A 21,998-nucleotide genomic window follows, 5' to 3' on the forward strand; every position below is an offset into this window, starting at 1 on the left:
AAATATTTATTTAATTAATTTGACACTTGAAAGACAGTTTGGTGTAGAGTGCATAAAAAGTCTATGTTGGAACCAGAAAGATCTGAGTTCAAGTGTGACTTCTGCTACATACTGTATGACCCTAGGTAAGTAACTTAACCAATTCAATAATCTAAGCTAAAGGTATCAAACATACTGCCATGTCTCCTTTGCAGCCTGAACCACTCTTGAATGTGACCCACACCAGATTAAAATGTAATTGGGAAATTTTTAACAAAATAAATAAAAATATAATAAAACATATATAGTGTTAACATATGGGTTTTGAGTCATTGTGCACCTACTGGGATCCTTATGTATGGTTTAGACCTTATGTTTAGTCCCAGTTTTTATTTTAGTTTGACACCACTGCTATAGACAGCTCTTAAGTTGCAGAGAAGTATTGACCTACACTGGGATAGGAAGTTTCCTTATCGTGTAACTCCCTATGCCAATGAAATCAAAGATTCAGTCTCTATTCCCTATGTGATGCTGATGACCTTGTTTTCAGATGGAACAGAGATTATCATCACCAGAGTATAGGTAATAAAACTGAGGCTCATAGATACTGACTTCCCCAAGGACGTGTGGGGATGAAGTAGTGCTTTGGGACAAAAATCCAACACTAATTTTGTCTACTACATTTTTCTATTACACTACAATACAGAAAATATGTATTTCATAGGAAGGTTTCCTATTAAGAACATTCATATTCTGAGCTATAACATAAACAGGAAAAAAAGCTTTACATCTTGTGTTTGCTCAATGAAATATGTATTTTTTCATTCTGCTGTGTTTTTTGAAACTATGTACCTACCCATTTCAAAAGACTTATGCAGTATAAAACTAATTTTCAAAGAAAGATTTACTAATATATCAGTCAATATTGTTTTAGCATTTCTAAGTAAAAATCAGACACACTCAACTCAATTTCAGTGAACCAATGCTGAAACAATTCATAGACTAGCCAATATACTAATACAAATGACAACTGCCAATTCCCATCCCCCCCAAACTATCGTCTACAATTTCCAAAACTGATTTATTTCCCATGGCATAGTAGACAGACAACTTTTCTTAAAGCCAAGGAAATCTGGATTTTAGTCTGTCCTCAGACACATATAGTCTGTGCAACCTTGGGCAAGTCACTTAACTTGTGACTATTCTAGGAAACTTTCTAAGGCTAAAATGCAAAGAAGCACCCCCACCACCTCCTGCATTATGGACGCTTTTTCAAAAGGGCATTCCCTATACAGGTCTAGACTCCATCCCTATCCACATTTCCCTATTTCTAACCCACACTTATTTCCCAGATTAACTCCAAACTCAATGCTAGGCTTGAGAAGTGGAAAAAGAAGAAAAAACAGGAAAATACATGATGAGAAAGAAGCCCAAAATAATATACAATAAAAATAATCTTATCTATGCTTGTCTTATCACCACAACTAATGTCTTTGCAGCCTACTGACTAAATGTTATAGAAATGATCATGTGCCAGGGAAATAAAATTTTGCATAATAAGTAATGGAGAAAGTAGAATGGATGACATGAAGAGAAACTGTAACAAATAATTTACCTGCTTCGTCCAGGTCTGCACAAAACTTCCTAATTCAACTCTGAATGGGAGTCTTAAGTAAGTTCAGGTCCAGCATCACACTACAATGATCCTGTTAACAGAGAAGACAAATCTTTATTGCTTTGGAAAATAACCTCTAATTTACTTCACAATTAGTTCAATGAACTTCCTAGGACATAACATCTATAAACTCTACTACAAGGAAATTGGTCAATGCTATGAGAGTTTTCAAGTATGCAAAATGTGATTTTGTTTCCCCTTTGATAGAATTTCAAATCCTGTAGTCTACGTATAACAGTGGATTAGTTCATCAAAATAATTTACGCTCCTTCAGAACAGGGACTGTTACATTTTTGTATTTTATCATCAGCACCCAGCATAGTGGCTAGCATCCAGCAGGGGGCTAACAAATGATTTTTGACAGATTGACTGAATTCAACAAAAATTTATTGAGCATGTCCTAAGCAGAGTATTGTACTGGATGCTAAGGGAAGTACAAAAATAAATCAAACATGTGCCTGCCCACAAGGGGCTTAAAAGGTAGAAGTAAAACATATATACAAATAATAATAATACTACAAATTGGAATGTGTTCAACAGTGATATAATTTAAATGGTCTGAGAGTTCTGAGGGTGGAGAGATCATATCTGGCTGTTCAAGAAAATCTCCCTATTTGAACCTTCCTATTCTTTACTTTCTACTATTAGAACATGGGTAAATTTTCAACAGGTAAAAGTGACAAATGTTGTGAAGGACAATCCAGGCACAGGTAAATATGTAAGCAAAGAGAGGAAGATAGAAGAATATGGGATGTGTTCAGTAAATAGGCAGGTAGTCTACCTTGGGTAGAATATATAGTATACGTGAAAAGGACCAATATTAGGTAAGGGTAGAGAGCCACATTGGAGGGAGCCTTACATAGCAAATTAGTCATTTAAAATTCCTTTGTTATGCACTGGAGAACTGTAAATGACTTCTGAGAAATGGACTGACTTTAAGAGAGCTGTACATTAGAGGGAAATCATCTAGTAGGTTCCACCTTTCAGGGCTTCACTTTCGTCATTTGTAAGTGAATTCTACCAAATATTTAAAGAACAATTTATTCCAACATTATATAAACTATTTGAAAAACTAGGTAAAGAAGCACTACCAAATTTCTTCTATGACACAAATATGGTTTTGATAGGGAGAACAAAAAAAAAGAAAAAACTATTGACCAATTTCCTTTATGACTATCAATACAAAACTTTTAAATAAAATATTAGCAAGGAGATAGTAGCAGTATATCACAAAGATCATAAACTATAACCAGGTAGGATTTATACTAGGAATGCAACACTGGTTCAATATTAAAAAAAAAATCAGCCTAATTGACCATATCAATAACAAAACCAACAGAAATCATATGATTTCCTTTGAGGAAATACAACACTCATTTCTATTAAAAACACTAAAATGCATAAAAATCAATGAAGCCTTCCTTAAAATGGTAAGTAGTATTTATCTAAAACAAAGAGCAAGCATTATCATGAATAGGAATAAACTTGAAGCCTTCCTAATAAGACCAAGAGTGAATCAAGTATGCTCATTATCACCACAATAACTCAATATTATGCTAGAACCACTAGTCATAACACTAAGAGAAGAAAAGGAAATTAAAGAAATAAAAATATGGAATGAGGAAACAAAACTAACACGCCTTGTAGATGATATGATGGTATATGTAGAGAATCAACTAAAAAACTAGTTGAAACAATTAACAACTTCAGCAAAGTTGCAGGATATAACATAAACCCACATAAATCATTAGCATTTCTATATACTACAACAAACCCAGCAGTAAGATGCAGAGAGAGAAACTGTATTTAAAATAACTGCATACAGTATGAAATACTTGGGAATCTACTTGCCAAGACAATCCAAGGGATTCTAAGAACACAATTACAAAACACTTTTCACACAAATGCATACAGATCTAAACAACTAGAGAAATATTAATTGCTCATGGGTAGGCAAGCCAATATTAGTAAAAATAGCAATTCTACCTGTTAATTTACTTATTCAATGCCATACCAATCAAACTACTAAAGAATTATTTTATAGACCTAGAAAAAATAGTAATAGAATTCATCTGGAAGAACAAAAGGTTAAGAATACCAAGGGATTCAATGAAAAAAAATGTTAAGGAAGGCGGCCTAGCAGTTCCAGATTTCAAATGATATTACAAATAAGTAATCATCAAAACAATCTGGTACTGGCAAAGAAATAGAGTGCTGGATCAGTGGAATTGATTAAGTACACTATACATAACAGTAAATGACCACAGTAACCTACCATTTGAAAAATGGAAAACAGGTCAGCAAAAACTAGGCATAGGCCAACATTTCATATTATATATTGAGTACAAGGTAAACATGGATAAATGATTTAGACATAAAGAGTGATATCATAAGGTAAATTAGGGGAGCATGGAAAAATGTACATGTCTTATCTAAGAATCAGAAAGAAGTTCGTGTTCAAACAAGCAATAGAGGGGATTACAGGAAGTAAAATAATTTTGATTACATGAAATTAAAAAGATTTTCCACAAACATAATTAAAGCAACCAAAATTAGAAGGAAAACAAAAAACTGGGGGAAAATTTTTGTACCAAATTTCTCTGATGAAGGCCTCATTTCTCAAATATAAGAAACTGAGTCAAATTTATAAAAGTAAGAGCCATTCCTCATTTTATAAATGGTCAAAGGATAGGAACAGGAAGTCAAAGCTATCAATAGTCCTATGAAGAAATGCTCTAAATTACTATTGATTAGAGAAATGCAAATTAAAACAACTCTGAGATGCTGGCTCATACCTATCAGATTGGCTACCGGGACAAAAAAGGAAAATGAAGGGATGCAGAAAAATCGGAACACTAACACACTACTGGTGGAGTTGGTTCAACCATTCTGTAGAACAATCTGGAACTAGGCCCAAAGGGCTATAAAATTGTACATACCCTTGGTTGGTTTTTTTTGTTTGTTTGTTTTGGGGGTTTTTTGGGAGGGGGGTGAGGCAATCAGGGTTACATGACTTGCCCAGGGTCACATAGCTAGTAAGTGTCATGTGTCTGAGGCCACATTTGAACTCAGGTCCTCCTGACTCCAAGGCTGGAGCTCTACCCACTGCACCACCTAGCTACCCCCATGCACGCCCTTTGAGTCAGCAATTAAAGTGCTAGGTATGTATCCCAAAGAGATCAAAGAAAAGGAAAAAAAGACCTATTTTTACAAAATATCTACAGTAGCTTTTTTTTGGGTGACAAAAAACTGGAAATCAAGGGGATGTTCATCAACTTGGGAATGGCTGAATAAGTTGCGTTATATGATTAGTAATAACAAACAGAATGGTTTCAGAAAAAAACCTAGGAAGTCTTATATGAATTCATACAAAATGAAGTGAGCAGAACCAGAAGAATATTGTGCACAACAATAGAAATATTATGAATGACTTATATACAGAGATCCAAGACAATTCCAAAGACCCATGATGAAAAATGCTATCCACCTCCAAAATGAACTCTAAATGCTGACTGGAGCATATTCTTTTAAATTTTATTTTTATTGTTCTATTTTGTGTTTTCTTTTGAAACACGGCTAATATGGAAATATATCTTGTATGACCTCACATATATAATTAAAATCAAATTGCTTGCCTTCTCAAGGAGGGAGGACTGGCACAAGGGAGGTAGAAAATGTGGAACTCAAAAATATTAAAAATGATAGTTAAAATATTTCACATGTACTTGGAAAATACTTAGCAAAATAAAAAAAATAAAAAAAATAATTAAGAAAATGAAAAAATAGGGAAGTTTGGAAAATGGGAAAGGGAATGGATTCTGTTGTGGACATATTGAGTTGGACATGCCTATAGGACATCCAGTTCAAAATTCTCAATAGGCAGCTGGTGATGAGGAGTCAAGAGTTCAGGAATCTAGGGGCTAAATAAAGAGAGACAGAAAATTAGAAAGTTGGAAGTGGATTCAAATATTCATAAACCTTGAAAACAAATAAATCCATATGGCTGGCATTGTCTTAAACCTATCTTTTCAGAAAGGCTACAAATATATATACTGCATCTGTCCTTGGCTTCTTTTAGAAAGCTATTTCCAATTTTTAATTGGACATTTTATATTTTTTAACATGTTCACAGGCACAGGGGACAAAATTGGAATTAACTGAATAAATAAAGCAGCTTGCACTGCTGACCCACAGAATTTGGAATGTAGTTAAAGTGAGCTGACAGGTAAGCTGAAGGAGGAAGGTAGAGAGCTAAGATGTGTAATAAGTTCTCTTTTCCCTTCTGTGTTGATATATATGCGTGTTTATATGTGTGCGCTTGCACACATGCTAAGAGAAAAGACACCAGCTGCTTTGTGGGATTGTGTAAAGAATGTGATTTTGAGAAACACTGACAAAGTGTCTATGTAAAGAAGAAGCAAAAATAAATTCTTAAAAGTCAACTTTTAAAAATGGCCTTTTGGTTTTTTAAAGGAAAATATGCTTAGAAAAAAATACTGTGCATGCAATTCATTAATTCATTAAGACACACCTGATTAAATGCTACCCCAGGAAGCCAAGAACAAATGAGAGTTAAAATGTCAAGCTATGACAAAAGATAAGAGCAGTAAATATTGGAGGGATTGTGGAGAAACATTGCTTGTGAAGCTATGAATTAGTACAACCATGCTGGAAAGCAACTTGGAATTATGAAAATAAAGTAGTTAAAAATGTCCAAACCCTCTGACCCAAAGATTCTTCTGCTAGAAATATATCCCAAGGAAATAACTAATAAAAAAAGAGATCCATATGCTCCCAAACATTTATAATAACATATGTTATAGTAGCAAAGAACTGAAAATAAAATATATGCTTATCCACTGGAAAACAGCTAAAGAAATTATGGTACATGACTGTTAAGTGAATATTAGGAAACAATAAATATGATAACTATATAGAAGCATAAAACTTACATGAACTGATGCAAAATGAGGTGAGCAGAGTCAACAAAAAAGATACACAACTGCAACAATGTAGATGGAAAAAAAAAACAATCACCACAAAACAAGTGAAAGGGCATGTTGTAAAATTACAAAGAACAAACTTGGTGACAAAAGAGATGAATAGATATCTTTCCTCCCCACTCTCATTCCAGAACACATAAACTCCTTTGCAGAGCCAGGGATTTGAGGGAGAACGTCAGTGTGCAATATAACTTACACTGTCAGATTTTTTAATGTATTTATAACACTTTTTTTCTCTTCCTCCTCTTTTTAAAAGAAAAAAAAATATGTGTTTTAAAGCATAGTTTTGGGGGGCGGGGGAGGAATACCGGTGAAAATTCAAATTATATAAAAACAACAGCTATCAAACCAAATTTATTTTTAAAAGTAATTTTAAATTGTCCTTCTACAGAGTCAGAGACCTCAGGAAAAGATCAGCTTAAGATTCACAACTTCTTGGTTTCTGCTAGTTTCTGCTGTGAGCCTGACATATATAATTTTCTGAGTGAAAGTAGTAATGACTAGAGAACCTGGTAGAGGTAAAAATAGGCCAGTATAAACCAAGAATTAAACTTCCATCCTAAATCATCATCATGTAACAAAAATGTCATTCTTTTACCTGCAAAGAACAAAACCTTTGACCATATTTCAACATTCCTTGCCATTTTTTATTATAAAATTAATAAATATAACCAACTTTGATAATTTCTGAAGGCAGAAGAAAGCTTATCAAGCAGCCATCTCTCCTTTCAGAAAACACTTAGAATAACTTTGATTTAAAAAAAAATACTTTCACGTCAATTAGAATTATTCCATTAAAATAATTATACCAATTATAGCCATTAGACTAACATATAATATAAAGCAAGTAAATGTATGCAACCACAATGGGCAAACTGAATAATCAATTTTCTGAAAATCACACATACTGGCCATCTACATACTTATGAACTTCAAATTAGTTGGAGATAGACAGATATTCATGCAATGGTCTGGCCTCTGGGGGGTGTGACTAGATGGAGAAAGATTTTTAAGACTTGAAAGAGCACTTCAGGCAATAAAACAATGTCTGAATTCTGTCTGTTGACCCAAGGGTCGAATATTTTACATCTACAGGTAGGAGGCTGAAACCAATCAAGGTTAGAATACAGGCTGGAGTTCACTATAATGCCTACTACAGAGGCCTGTGCTCAGTGGGAGCTCAATAATACAGTAAAAAGTCAATAAAAACGAATTCCCTCTAAAAAATACATAGTTTTTATTGTTTTCTGTTTGACCAGAGATGGAGTAGGAATAAAGGAGAGAAAGATGAAGAGACATAGGCACAGACTGTAAAGGAGAACAATGGAGCCCTACGATGGGAAGGGGATTATACTGAGTAACATATATGTGAATATTAAATATTTTTCTTAATCTCAACATTTTAATCAGTACTAAGACTGGTTGTCTTAGTGCTTTTCTTTCTTTGTCCAACTGTATATAAGAAAAATCTACTTGTAAAGTTGTTCCCATTTTCAATGCTGGCTAACACTGCTAACTAGCATTAATAAAAGGTCAACTGATTAGCTTTACCCAATTTTTACCCAATGTTTATCATAATTTATACCACAGTTTATGACAGCTATGTCAGTTGGCATGTTATTCATTTCTAGTCTCTAAGTTTCTTGAGGGCAGAGACTAGTTTTTACCTAAATTTCGCACCTCTTCGAGCACCTACTTAGGTTTAGGGGTTTCTTTATTTTTAGGGGGGGAACCAATATTTTCATATATAAGATAACCCTGGTTTAGGAAAAGTAAATCAAATGGGATGGGCTGTTGACTTTGCATCAGCAATACCATAAGAATGGAAGTGACCTATGTATCACTGATGTTTAATACCTCCAAAAATTATGGTGTGGCTTTTTATAGTCTTCAAGGTACTTACTCCTTTGATCATTACAGCAACACAATGCTGTGATGCAAGCAAGTCAGGTATTACTGCCCCCATTGTAAAGGTCACAGAGGTTCAATATCATGCTCATGATTATAGGGAAGCAGAAAGACCCAGGTCTTTTAGTTCCTGATGCAGTGATTTGTCCACAACACAGTAACACCCCTACAAAGATGCTGAAAGAGAAAGAACTAAGAAAAAGAACAAAGTTCCACAACATTGATATTGGTTTAAATGTTTATGGTAAGAAGGACACAAGGGATGGAAGAAACTGATATGCATTAGAAATCCTCAGGGAAATATAAGTGACATCACAACAGATACCCAGGGTTCTCCGATTTCTGCAAACTTCCCACCATCATTCTCAGCTCTACCTCCGCTACTGCTGAGGAGCCACTCCCATAAGCCCAGCTCTGTGCCTACACAAATTTAAATGATTTCCCAGAGTCTAGCATAGAACTCTGCATACAACAGGTATTTAATAAATGTTCACTGCATAGAACTGAATTGTCATTAAACATCAGTGCTTTATATTGCTGTTAGCAGTGCTATTACTTCTTTCTTATTTTAGGTTTGGCAACAAACATGTTTATAGTAACTCTAGCAGCACTAATAGTTCATGATATCCTCTGCCAGTAGAAATGGAGAAATGTGGGATATATTTACAAATGTGGGGAGGCTAAGGTTTTCACAGGTCAAAATACAGCACCAAAAGCAGTCGGGCTTTGTTGCTTCACAGATTTTCATAACAAGACAGAAATGATGGGTCAGATAGATGGAGAATAATGGCATTGCCTCCTTTAGTTTATTTTTGGCATGGCTTAAATTCATTTGCATACTAAACCAGAGACTACGGGGAGAGGTATTTAACCCTAAATCACACAGTTATCTCTAACTGAGAGCTTTGATCTCCAAGAGACATAGGGATCTCAAAGAAAATACTTAATCTTAGCCTAGGGCACTCAGGCTTTTGTTAACTAGGTGTGGTAGTTATGACTAATGAGCTTATCAGGGAGATGTTCAAATCTTCATACCCCAGCAGACTGAAGCTGATATGGGACTGGCTAGTCAGGAAAAAAAAAAATAAGGGCAGACTATAATAGCATGGAGCAATGCCTGCCAAAGACTACAGGGAAAGCAGCTACCGGAGCGGAGATCAACAAGGACCAGAGCAGTCATTGATGTTTAGTCCTTCAGTTGTATCTGACTCTTCACGACCCCACATACCATATTGTCCATGGGATTTTCTTGACAAATATACTGGAGTGGTTTACCATTTCCTTCTCCAGTGGAGTAAGACAAACAGGTTAAGTGACTTGTCCAAGGTGACACAGCTAGTAACTGTGTGAGGCAAGATTTGAATTCAGATGTTCCTGACTCAAGGCCAGGCCCTCTTATCCATCGAGCCATCAAGCTGCCCGACAGGAGCCAAAAATCAGCAGAAATATGTATATAATAGTCACCATGAGGACAACATATAATACAATGTCATTACCAGAAGATGTAGGTGCTATTATGGTACCAAAGGTCTAAACTGCTCTTCTTTCCATGCGTTCTTGACCACGTGGTCCTCCACATATATACCTCTTATGTGTGGTCTCTATATGTGTTCACCCTCCCCACAAATGGTATGTGTATTTGCACATCTTTGGGAAGAATGTGTTATTTAATTTAATGTCTTTGTTTTGAACTAATTATATAATCTGCCTGACTAGAGGGTCAAGTAAACAAGAAATAATTAGGCACCTACTATGTCTCAGGCACCAAACTAAAGACTGGGGATACAAAGAAAGGCAAAAAACAAACAAACAAACAAAAAACAAAGCAAAACAAAACCAGTGTCTATCATCAAGGAACTCACAGTCTAATGGGGGAGGGAGGCGGGGCTGGGGCAATAACATGCAAACAATTATATATAAACAAGATACAGACAGGATAAATTGGAAATAAACCACAGAGGGAAGGAATAAGCATTGAGGTAGATCAGGAAAGACTTCCTACAGAAGGTGGGATTTTAGGTGGAACCTGAAAGAAGGCAGAAAAGCCAGGAGATGGAGATAAGGAGGGAGAGGAATTCTAGGCACGAGGCACATGCAGCGAAAATGCCAAGAGTTCGGAGATGAATTGTCTTTTGCAAGGATGAGCAAGGAGGCCAGTGTCACTGGACAGCAGGGTGTAAGGCGAGGGTTGAGGAGAGTATAATAAGCTTCACCAACACTGGAAAGGAAAGCAGGCTCCAAGTTATGAAAGGATTTGAAAGCCAGAGAATTTTCATATTTCATTCTAAAGGTAAAACAGAGCCATTGGAGTTGATTGATTTGGGGGGAGGGCAGTTTGAAATAGTCAGACCTGTGCTCAAGGAAGATAGATCAGTTTGATGTGTGAGTAAAGAATGGACTGCAGTAGGGGTAAGAGACCTGAAGCAGTAAAACTAACCACCATATTTTTTTAATGCTCTAAACATCAGGCGATGAGGGTCTATACCAATTCATCAATCAATAAGCATTTATTAAATGCCTGTTATGTGTCAGGCACAGGGTTAAGCACTAGGGATACCAAGAGACAAAAGACAGTATCTCTCCTCAAGTAGGGCAGCTAGATGGTGCAGTAGATAGGAGTGGTGGGCTGGAGTCAGGAAGACCTGAGTTCAAATCTAGCCTAAAACACTTCCTAGTTGCGTGACCCTGGACAAATCACTTAACTTTGTTTGCCTCAATTTCCTCAGCTGTAAAATGAGCTGGAGAAGGAAATGACAAATCACTCCAGTACCTTTGCCAAGAAAATCTCCAGTGGGGTCAAAGAAGAGTCAGGACACGACTGAACAAGAAGTCCTTAAGCTTATTAACAATAAGGGAAACAACATGCAAACAAATATACACAAGGAGACCTACATACAGGATAGATAGGAAATAATTATCAGAGGGAAGGGAGTAGAATTAAAAGGGTTGGAGAAGGCTTCCTGTACAAGGTGGAATTTCAGCTGGGGCTTAAAGAAACACAGGAAGGTCGGTAGTTAGAGAATAGGAGCAGTAGCACCAGAGCAGTGGTAATTTTGGAGAGAAAAGGGTGTGTAAATGAGATGAAGGTGCAATCCACCAGCTTTGGAAACTGACTGGATATGGGCAGTAAGAGACAATGACATTGAGGTTGGGAGTCTGGATGACTGGGAAGATAGTTGTGCCCAACAGGAAAGTTCAAAAGAGGGAAGGACTTTGGAGAAAATATTCATTTGGGACATAATGAGTTTAAGATATCTATAGAACATCCAGTTTGAGATGTCCAGGAGGTATGTGGTGATATGAGACCGGAGGTCAAGAGTGACCTTAGAGGTGGATAAATACATCTGAGAATCATTTGCAAAGAAATGAATCCATGGGACGTGATATGATCACCAAGCAATAGCACAGAGCAGTATGTTGATCTCCAAGAAAAATCTCAAATACATGGGATCCCTGCAGGCGGCATATTGGCTTGGAAAACCACAAATTAACATTATCTATGTTGTAATGTATTTTTATTTTGTTAAACATTTCCCAACTACACTTTGATCTGATTCAGCCATATCCAGCCCCAGCTGACACCTCTAGTAAAGAGAAGACCCAAAACAGAGCCTTGGGGGACACCTCAGTTAGCAGGTGAGAAAAGTAAAAGCATCTGTGGGAGCTTGTCCTATATAATATGCGAATATGTGTCAGGAACCATTAAAAGGAAGTATCAGTTCCATTTCAAGCATCATTCTTCAAGTCACTTGTCTTTAGGGATTTCTTTTTCTTGGCTTCCTCCCCCATCTATTTTTTTCCTGCGCTTTTTTCAGTCTTTTCATATGGACTACTAAGTGTCTCTCCAACAGTCTGCCACCTCCAGGTCTGTCTCTATCTATCTCTTTGTCACCCCACCCCCAAAACAATCCATAAAATCCTTAACATACATAAAAATATAGTTTTCTCTAAGTTAGCAATTTTAGCTATGGGGTACCATTTCTTTGTGTTCCAAATAATTCTGTTGGTTATCAAACATTTTGCTGATTGTTTCTGGAGGACAAAGGATTACTTTTTAAAATAAAATATAGCACTGAGATGTAAAGGGATCAGGGTAGGTTTTTTTTAAAAAATAATTTTAACTATTTATAATGCCCTGAGGAAGCTACAATATTCTCCTCTGAAATATACTTAGTATTATCTTCGTTTCACTGGAAGAAAAAGAAACAGGATAGGAGGCCTGCTACCATGGAGGCTGAGGCTGGTAGATCACATGAGCTCTGGAATTATGGGCTGTAATGTGCTATGACATTTGGGTGTCTATGCCTAGCCCAATACCAACACAGTGAGCCCCTGAGAGGAGAGGGCCACCAACATGCCCTGGGTGGGGGGGAGCATAAGCCATGTTCAGAAATGGAGAAGGTCAAATATCCCTGACATTTAGTAATAGGAACAAGGCCATAAGTGTCCACTGGACTTCCAGCCTGAGTGAGATAGGGAGACTACATCTATAAACAAACAAATAAATAGACAAATAAACAAACAAATGAATGGACAGATGAACGAATAAATAAAGGAAACAAACCAAAAAGGAAAGGGATAAAAGTAACTTTAGTTCTATACTAGTGCAGGGATAGAGGACCAGACCTGGAGTCAGGAAGACCTGAATTCAAATCTGGCCTCAGGCACTTAGTAGCTGTGTGACCCTGGGCAAGCCACTTAACCCTGTTTGCCTCAGTTTCCTCATCTGTAAAATGAGCTAGCGAAGAAAATGATATATCACTCCAGTATTTTTAACCAAGAAAATCCCAAAAGGGGTCATGAAGACTCGTCCATGACTGAAAACAAACAACACCACACTCAGTGTTTTTTAAGTTATGAGTTCTGGCGGAGCCAAGATGGCGGAGGGAAAGCAGTGACTTGTTTGAGCTCTCCCCCCAAAACCCTTCCAAATACCTATAAAAAATGTCTCTAAACAAATTCTAAAGCAGCAGAACTCACAAAAAGACAGAGTGAAACAAATTTCCAGCCCAAGACAACCTGGATGGTTGATCAGAAAGGTATACTGCGCCAGGCGGGGAGAGGAGGGCAGTTTGGCATGGGCGCGCAGGCCGCAGTGACCATGGAGCAGGCCTCAGAGGACTGAATCGCGGGCAGCTGTGGCGGTTTCCAGACTTCTCAACCCACGAATGCCAAAGACAACTTAGAAGGTCAGTAGGAAAACTCTGTGACTGGGGTGAGAGAAAGAGCTAGGTCTCAGTGGCAAGTCCCGAGCACGGCCTCTGGGGCCGTGGCTGTTTCCTGAGCTTTTGGCCCACAGACTGAGGGGGAATCGAGTAGCTGATCAGAGGGGGATTGCAGGAATTTCTTTGCCAGTGCTGAGGCAGGAATCTCTTCCTTTACTGGTGCTTGGATCTGGGTCACAGTTCTGAGGGGCAGTCCTGGGGCAAGGAGGAGTGCTGGCGTGGTGGAGCTTGTTGTGGTGGTGGAGAGAAAGCCCCTTATCATAGCACCTTGGAAGAACTGAAAATTTTCAAGTCCCTAGAAGTATCTCTGAAAACAGCTGTACAAACCCCTGAAGCTTGGGACAGTACAATCTCCACATCGGAAACAGACTTTTACCTTAACAAAGAGTTTAAAACTCAAGTAATTGGCCAGGATCATGAGTAAGCTGCACAAAAAGAGTCAGACTTTATTATCTTACTTTGGTGACAAACAAGATCAAAACATACAACCAGAAGAAGACAATGAAGCCAAAGCTCCTACATCCAAAGCCTCCAAGAAGAATATGAATCAGTCCCAGGCCTTGGAAGAGCTCAAAAGGGATTCTGAAAAGCAAGTAAGAGAAGTAGACGAAAAACTGAGAGTTTTGCAAGAAAATCATGAAAAACAAGTCAACAGCTTGCTAAAGGAGACCCAAAAAAATACTGAAGAAAATAACACCTTAAAAAATAGCCTAACCCAAATGGCAAAAGAGGTGCAAAAAGCCAGTGAGGAGAAGAATGCCCTAAAAAGCAAAATTGGCCAAATGGAAAAGGAAGTCCAAAAGATTACTGAAGAAAATACTTCCTTAAAAATTAGAATAGAGCAATTGGAAGCTAGTGACTTTATGAGAAATCAAGACACTGTAAAAGAAATCCAAAAGAATGAAAAATTAGAAAACAATGTGAAATATCTCATTGGAAAAACAACTGACCTGGAAAATAGATCCAGGAGAGAGAATTTAAAAATGATTGGACTGTCTGAAAGCCATGATCAAAAAAAGAGCCTAGACATCATCTTTCAAGAAATTATCCAGGAAAACTGTCCTGATATTTTAGAACCAGAAGGCAAAATAGAAATTGAAAGAATCCACCAATCTCCTCCTGAAAGAGATCCCCAAAGGAAAACTCCTAGGAATATTGTAGCCAAATTCCAGAGTTCCCAGGTCAAGGAGAAAATATTACAAGCAGCCAGAAAGAAACAATTCAAGTATTGTGGAAACACAATCAGGATAACACAAGATTTAGCAGCTTCTACGTTAAGGGACCGCAGGGCATGGAATATAATATTCTGGAGGGCAAAGGAGATAGGATTACAACCAAGAATCACCTATCCAGCAAAACTGAGTATAATCCTACAGGGGAAAAAATGGTCATTCAGTGAAATAGAGGACTTTGAAGCATTCTTGATGAAAAGACCAGAGTTGAATAGAAAATTTGATTTTCAAATACAAGACTCAAGTGGAACATGAACAGGTAAACAGGAAAGAGAAAAGCATAAGAGACTTATTATGGTTGAACTGTTTATCTTCCTGCATGGAAAGATGATATTTGTAACTCATAAGACCTTTGTCAATATTAGGGTAGTTGAAGGACAAAAAATTATATGTACATATAAATAGAGGGCACAGGGTGAGTTGAAAATTAAGGGGTCATATCTGTAGAATAAAATTAAGGGGTGAGAGAGGATTATACTAGGAGAAGGAGAAAGAGTGAGGTAGAATGGACAAATTATCTCACACACACACACACACACAAAAAAAAGAAAACAGAAAAGAAAAGGCTCTTACAGTGGAGGGGAAATGGGGGGAAGGTGAGAGGGAATGAGTGAATCTTATTCTCATAGAATTTGACTTAAGGAGGAAATAACATACACACTCAATTGGGTATGGAAATCTGTCTTACTCTACAGGAAAATAGGAGGGGAAGGGGACAAGACAGTAGGGGGATGATAGAGAGGAGGAAAGGGGGTAATCAGAAGCAAGTACTTCTAAGGAGGATCAGGGTCAAAAGAAAGAATAGAATAAATGGGGGTTGGGATAGGATTAAGGGAAATAAGAGTTAGTTTTTCACAGCATGTCTACTATGGTAGTGTTTTGTGTAACTGCACATACATAACCTATATTTAGTTGCTTGCCTTATCAATGAGGATGGGTGGGGAGGGAGGGAGGGAGAAAATTTGGAACCCAAAGTTTTAAAAACACATGTTTAAAAAAAATGTTTTCACATGCAACTGAGAAATAAGAAATACAGGAAATAGGGTACAGAAATCCATCCTGCCCTACAGGAAAATTGAAGGGGAAGGGGATAGGAGAAGGGGGAGGGGAGATAGAAGGGAAGGCAGACTAGGGGAAGGGGTATTCAGAATGCATGCCATCTTGGGATGGGGGGAGGGGTGAGATGGAGTGAAAATTTGGAACACAAAATCTTGTGGAAGCAAATGTGGAAAACAAAAAAAAAATTAAAATTACCATAATATAAAAAAAGTTATGAGTTCTGAGAAGTGTTCTAGAAGATCACTTGAAGCAGAAGACCTACTCCTTGCCTACTGAAATAGAATTTGGATGATATGACATTACTTCTTTAATTATACTTCTAATGGGGTCAAATACTCTAGAATTCAAAAAATTCCAGCTGACTTCATAATGGCATCTTGTTTCTGGAGAACAAAGGATTACTTTTTAAAATAAAATAAAGTACTGAGATGTAAAGGGATCAGGGTAGGTTTTTTTAAATAATTTCAATTATTTCATAATTTCATGAGGATAAAACATTTAATCCCTTCTAAATGGTTCTCTCACTTTGTTTACTCATTTAATATTGAGAATACATAGTAGGGCATCATTCTATTCTTTGACATTTTTTTTCTGGGAAGAGATTTAGTTTTGTCTCCTTGGTAAATTCACTTTAGAGCTCTAGGATGATGATTGCTATAAAATTCCCAGTGCATTAAAATCATTATGATATAATTTCTTTTGAATGCCACCATTCAGTAAACTTTAAACAAAACTGCCTATTATGACAATTCATCTTTTCAATCTATTTTTTTATCATAAATGTGGCTAATATTTTAAAAAATGTATAACATCAAATAAAAGCAAATTATCAAGGTCAATAAGTGGGAGGACTTATTTGTGTTAAAAATCACTGCATCATTTTACTAGGTTTGAAAAAAAAAAGATAGTCATTAAGTGAAAATATTTTGTCAGAAGTTCCATAAAAAGATATTTTCAGTTCAACCATTCACATGAGTTGTTATAGAACATATTCAATGTAATATGGTATATATGCTAATTGATGATTCCTAGACCTTTTCATTCAAAAGCTACTTTCATGAGATTCCTCAATGCAATTAGCCTTAGGTGAAATTGGTAACAGTGGGAGGGATGACTCTTTTCCCCTACCTGCTAAGGTCCACAGTTAGAAACAGTACCCATTACACTGTGCACATGCAAGGTAAGAAAATGGATCTAAAACTCCAGAAAGCAATACTGAGATACTTTAATAATGGATTTTAGAAGCACAGCATGTTAGAGCTGGATGGACCATTTTTCTAATCCCCTAATTTTACAGATAAGGACAGTGATACCCACAGCATTTAGGCACAGAGTTGATGGGAAAATAGGACTAGAACTTGTGTTTCTCAACTCCCAGGCCAGTGTTCATTATTGTTATGACCTATCTAGATGCTATGATAAGATCCTCTGGCTCAAATGTTTCTGTCAAAAATGCACAGAGAGCCATAATCACTAAAAATGCTTTCTCAACCAGTCTTTACGACAACAACCAACAAAACAGCCTGGAGCGCTTAAGGTTAATGGTTGGTGGTTTGAAGTTAATCACAAAATTACACAGCGATCAATTCCCTTTACAAAGAACTATTCTAATAGATAGCTTGTCACTGTCACTTGTCAGTCCCTTTCAGTCACTAGCCACTCAGTTAACATAGTAGCCTAGAGAGGTGTCAGGGAGGAAACTCAGGTTCAAATACCTTGGCTTTCTCACTCAGGATTAATTCTCCATTGAAGTTGAAATATTTTCAACACTGAATCAGTAACACCACCATTTCTTTGCCTTCTAAACTGTTTTGCTGGCTGTCAGACATAACATTTCTGGAGAACAAAGGATTACTTTTTCAACTAAAATTTTAAAAAAATTCTTATTCCCATTGGGTATATTTAGATCCATAAGACATCGCATGAATGGCATCTGTTTGGGTACTTATCATACAATAAAATAAGCCAGATGATCTACTTTTGGGTCTAACAATTACTCTTTAAGAAGAAAAGGCAGGGGGAAACTTTGTTTAGCTCTATTTCTGTGATTTAAGAGGGCAGGATCCTGGGAATGAAGAAGATGACTTCTACTCTTGCTTCAGACTAATATAATGTATATGACCATGGGGCAAGCTTCCTGGACTCTGTGTTGGCAGGCACCTTGACTAGGTGCAAAGAAACTGCTAATTGTCACTGCTGCAGGGAGTTTCCAAACCCCAAGTTCCTTACATGGATGAAAACACAGGTCTGAACTGAAACAAAAAGAAACAAAAAAGAATATGCATATACTATATACTTACAATATGAAATTATACTTAATTCAGAAGGGATACAAAAATATTAGGGATACCAGTTACAGCAAATGTTATATTCTGATAAACATAAATTGAGCAGACTTTACCTTTCCACTATAAAGTAAATCACTCACATAATGCTATTAAATAATTCTGATCATAAATTGCAGTTGTCAAAGAATGAAAAGCCAAACACTTGCATCATGTTGCAAATATTTAGTTGTGGATAAGCACTTAAATAACAAGGAATAAATCCAAGATAAATTCTCCTCAGATAATGACAAGGGGATAGTAGAGAATAACCTCCATTAATTGTAAACCCAATGAACCAAACACGTTAACTAAAATATTCTTCTCTGCTTTACTGCTAGGAAAAAAAGGCATATCACAAAAAATACGCATCTCTGATTTCTATATATGTTTAAAAAACATTTCCAGGAATATCTTAAACACTGTTAAGTATTCAGCCCAAATATTAAATCTTACACCCACAGTCACCATTTATGAAATTAGTAAGATAAACTCAACTATCCAGAATCCTATAAGTAAATAACCAAAAAAAAACTGCCATAGCTAAAAACAGATTATAGCTATATGAGATCTGTGGCCACTTGGCCACAAAGAAGGAAAGAGTATTCCCAATGGATGAACCCATATATACTGCATGTGTGGGTCCACAGTGCATGGGTCCCTTAGTGGAAAAGGAATGGGTTCCGTGATCCCATTACACCCAGAACAGTTAAAAATATGAGACAACAAAGAAAACTTGTCTAATGCAATGCCCTGAATAAAGTAAGCACTTAATAAAGGTGTGTTGAGTTGAAACGAATCAATTTAAGCCGAACCAGACTACTAGCTGTTTTTCATAATTAGCACTCCATCTTTTACTTCCCAGAAGGTCACTCAAGTCACATATACCTAGAATGCATTCCAATCTTATCTCTACCTGTTATAATTATCTTCCTTCCAAGCTTAGCTCAGGAATTACTTCCTCTGTAGAGGGATGGAAATAAGCATTTGTTAAGTGCCTGCTATGTTTGAGGCACCAAGCTAAGCAGTTTTACAAATTATTACCTCATTTGATCCCCACATCAACCTGTGAGGCAGGTACTATTATTATTCCCAGTTTACAGATGAGGAAACTGAGGCTGACAGAAGTTAACAGCTAATAAGTATCTATGGTTAGATTTGAACTCAGGTCTACCTGACTACAGGGCAAGGGTTCTATCTGTTGTGCTACCTAGTTACTTAAAGCCTTTTATGATCACCCCCAGATTCTGGTTTTTTTTTTTAATACATTTCCTGCCTCAATTTTAATTATACTGTACCACTTTTTGTCTTTGTATCTTAAGTGCCTAACATAGAACCCTGGACACAGTAGGTGCTTAATAAATATTGAATTTCTATCCTCAAGTAGTTTACAGCTTAGATGGGGGACAAGATACTGTTTTTTCAAACTGGGTGACCATAGATAATTTGTTAAAGTGCAGTAAAGAGTACTAGTGGCGAAGAAATTCAGCTGACTTCCTAGAACAGGAAGAATTCAATTTGACAAACATTTATTAAGAACCTATTATTTATAAATTACTGTGCAGAATATTATGGATGCAAAAATTAAAATTGTATAGTCCTTGCTGACACAAAACTTAAAATCCAACAAGGGTACATAATATATACACAAAGAGACATGATGTGATAGTGACGAAAGATAGATGAAAGCACTAAGAAAAATTTAGATAGAGGGGCCAAACCTCACTTCTTGCTCAAATCTGCATTTTCATAAACATGTAAGGCCATGAAGGTGTAGACACTAACCTGGATTCTTTTTTTGTAATGAATCTAGGATGTAGTTTTACATCTTGTATATTTTCCATGGTTGGGTGGGGTGGCAAGGCAGTCCAGAGCTATGATTTCATCAGAGTAGAAACTTTCAGTAGGAAAATTGCCTCAACTTATTCACACCAGCAATATTTCTAACTTAGAGATTTGGGGGTTTTTGGGGAGGGGTGGAGTGTTGGGAGGGGGAAGAAGGGAAGAGAGACAAAGGACAGATTTATAGTTTAAGTGACTTGCCCAGGATCACACAACCAGCATGTGTAGGAAAAAAGACACGAGCTCAGATCTTACCAACTCCAAGGCCTTCTATCCAATATGCCACTTTCCCTTCATTTTCCATTTACTAATGATAAAACAGGAAAGCTGACATCAGTGACTATATGTAACTACATGACTAAGCGGCACGACGTATTTCATTCCCGTTTCATGGGGTCAAAAAAAGAAATTCAAAACCAAGGGAAAATAAACTAATGACTTGCATCAACAAATGACCAGACTTTATCAGCCAAGAGAATGAAAGCTTTTGCTTTTGTTTTTCTCCTCGCATGTTAAGTCAGGCATTTAAGTTTCACTTCCATCATTGGTTAAAAGATCCTGAAACTAGATTTTTTCCTTTACAATGCTATAATAATTGGTAAAATTTCTTTACATGGCAGGATCATAATTTTCTCCTTTGGCTACATGCTACTATATGCTATAGTGATATCTTTTCCTTGAAAACCCATGTTTACTATCCTCAGCAAAATGAGAATTCTATTCTTCATTCCCTAGTATAAACTCATGTTTTATGATGGGATAAGAAAGAGTACTTCTAGAGGGTAAAAAAATGGCCTCTGGGAAGTCCTAAGGCTGGTATTTCTAACTCACTCTTTAAAAATAGTAATAGTGCCATGGACCCACATCACCAAGAACGAGTGACCTCCTGGCCTACAAGTTATGCCTTCTATAGGTTCTCTGGAACTCTGGAATTGATTTTCCTCGTCTTAGCATGTGAGAAGTATAGCCTTTGCCTATCATGACAGCACACAGTGACACCAACAGAAGCATACACTGTAGAGACAACAGCCCTGAGAACATCAGAAGCCCCAGCTCCAGGACTACCTGAACTAATAAAAAGAAGGTGGCTGTTCTGCCATGCTATACTATGTTTCCTGAAGCTCTAGGTTGACAGAGATGGCTGCTTTGTGGAAGAAAAATGGCTGATATACACAGCTTGCATGGAAACTTGAGAGGCTACTTTCAAATCACAGACATTCTTACTACATAAATATGAATTCTAAGCAGAAACATGTTCAGTTTGGCTAGATCCAGTTCAAAGGGGAGTTTTCTGCTGCTCTCCCAACATACAGATACAATCCTCTTTCAACAAATACCACTGTAGTATTTGGATTCATATAATGAGGTTATTTCTATGCTTCAGCAGATGGCCTATAATTATAATGCTTTTCTGATTTGGTTATAACAAACTGTATAATATGAAAAGTCTTGTACAAAAGAAACTTTCACCAGTCCCTTGTCTTTATAGGAGACAATCTCAGAAAAGAAGATGATGTTTCAGTATTTATACTGCGTGTTGTAGCAACAGTTGAATGCATTAATGTTTTGGGGCTTTTTATCTGGCAAGTTTTTCAAAAGGTTGTATTGGTGTTTTAAAGAGAATTTTAAAGGAAGGAATTATTTTCCTTGGGCAATGGGAAAAATGAAAGTTTAAGGGTTGAGGGTTTAGTTGAGTCGTGCAGAGATGATTAAAGCCAAGAAAAGAGGTGAAAATGGGCTAAGTTTGGAAC

At 36.8% G+C, this 21,998-nt stretch overlaps 1 protein-coding gene across 2 annotated transcripts in view; it reads right to left on the minus strand.

Moving 5' to 3' along the window:
- The window catches only part of FOXP2 (forkhead box P2), a 694,083-nt gene that overhangs the window by 427,811 nt on the left and 244,274 nt on the right, over positions 1-21,998 (minus strand). For both annotated transcript variants that reach the window (XM_027838641.1, XM_027838640.1), the window contains exon 2: positions 1,595-1,685. The gene's annotated coding sequence lies outside the window, so the exon portion shown is untranslated. The remainder of the gene's footprint in view (positions 1-1,594; positions 1,686-21,998) is intronic.

Source organism: Vombatus ursinus, unplaced genomic scaffold (assembly GCF_900497805.2).
Source record: "Vombatus ursinus unplaced genomic scaffold, bare-nosed wombat genome assembly UNPS02014830.1, whole genome shotgun sequence".
NCBI lineage: Eukaryota > Metazoa > Chordata > Mammalia > Diprotodontia > Vombatidae > Vombatus > Vombatus ursinus.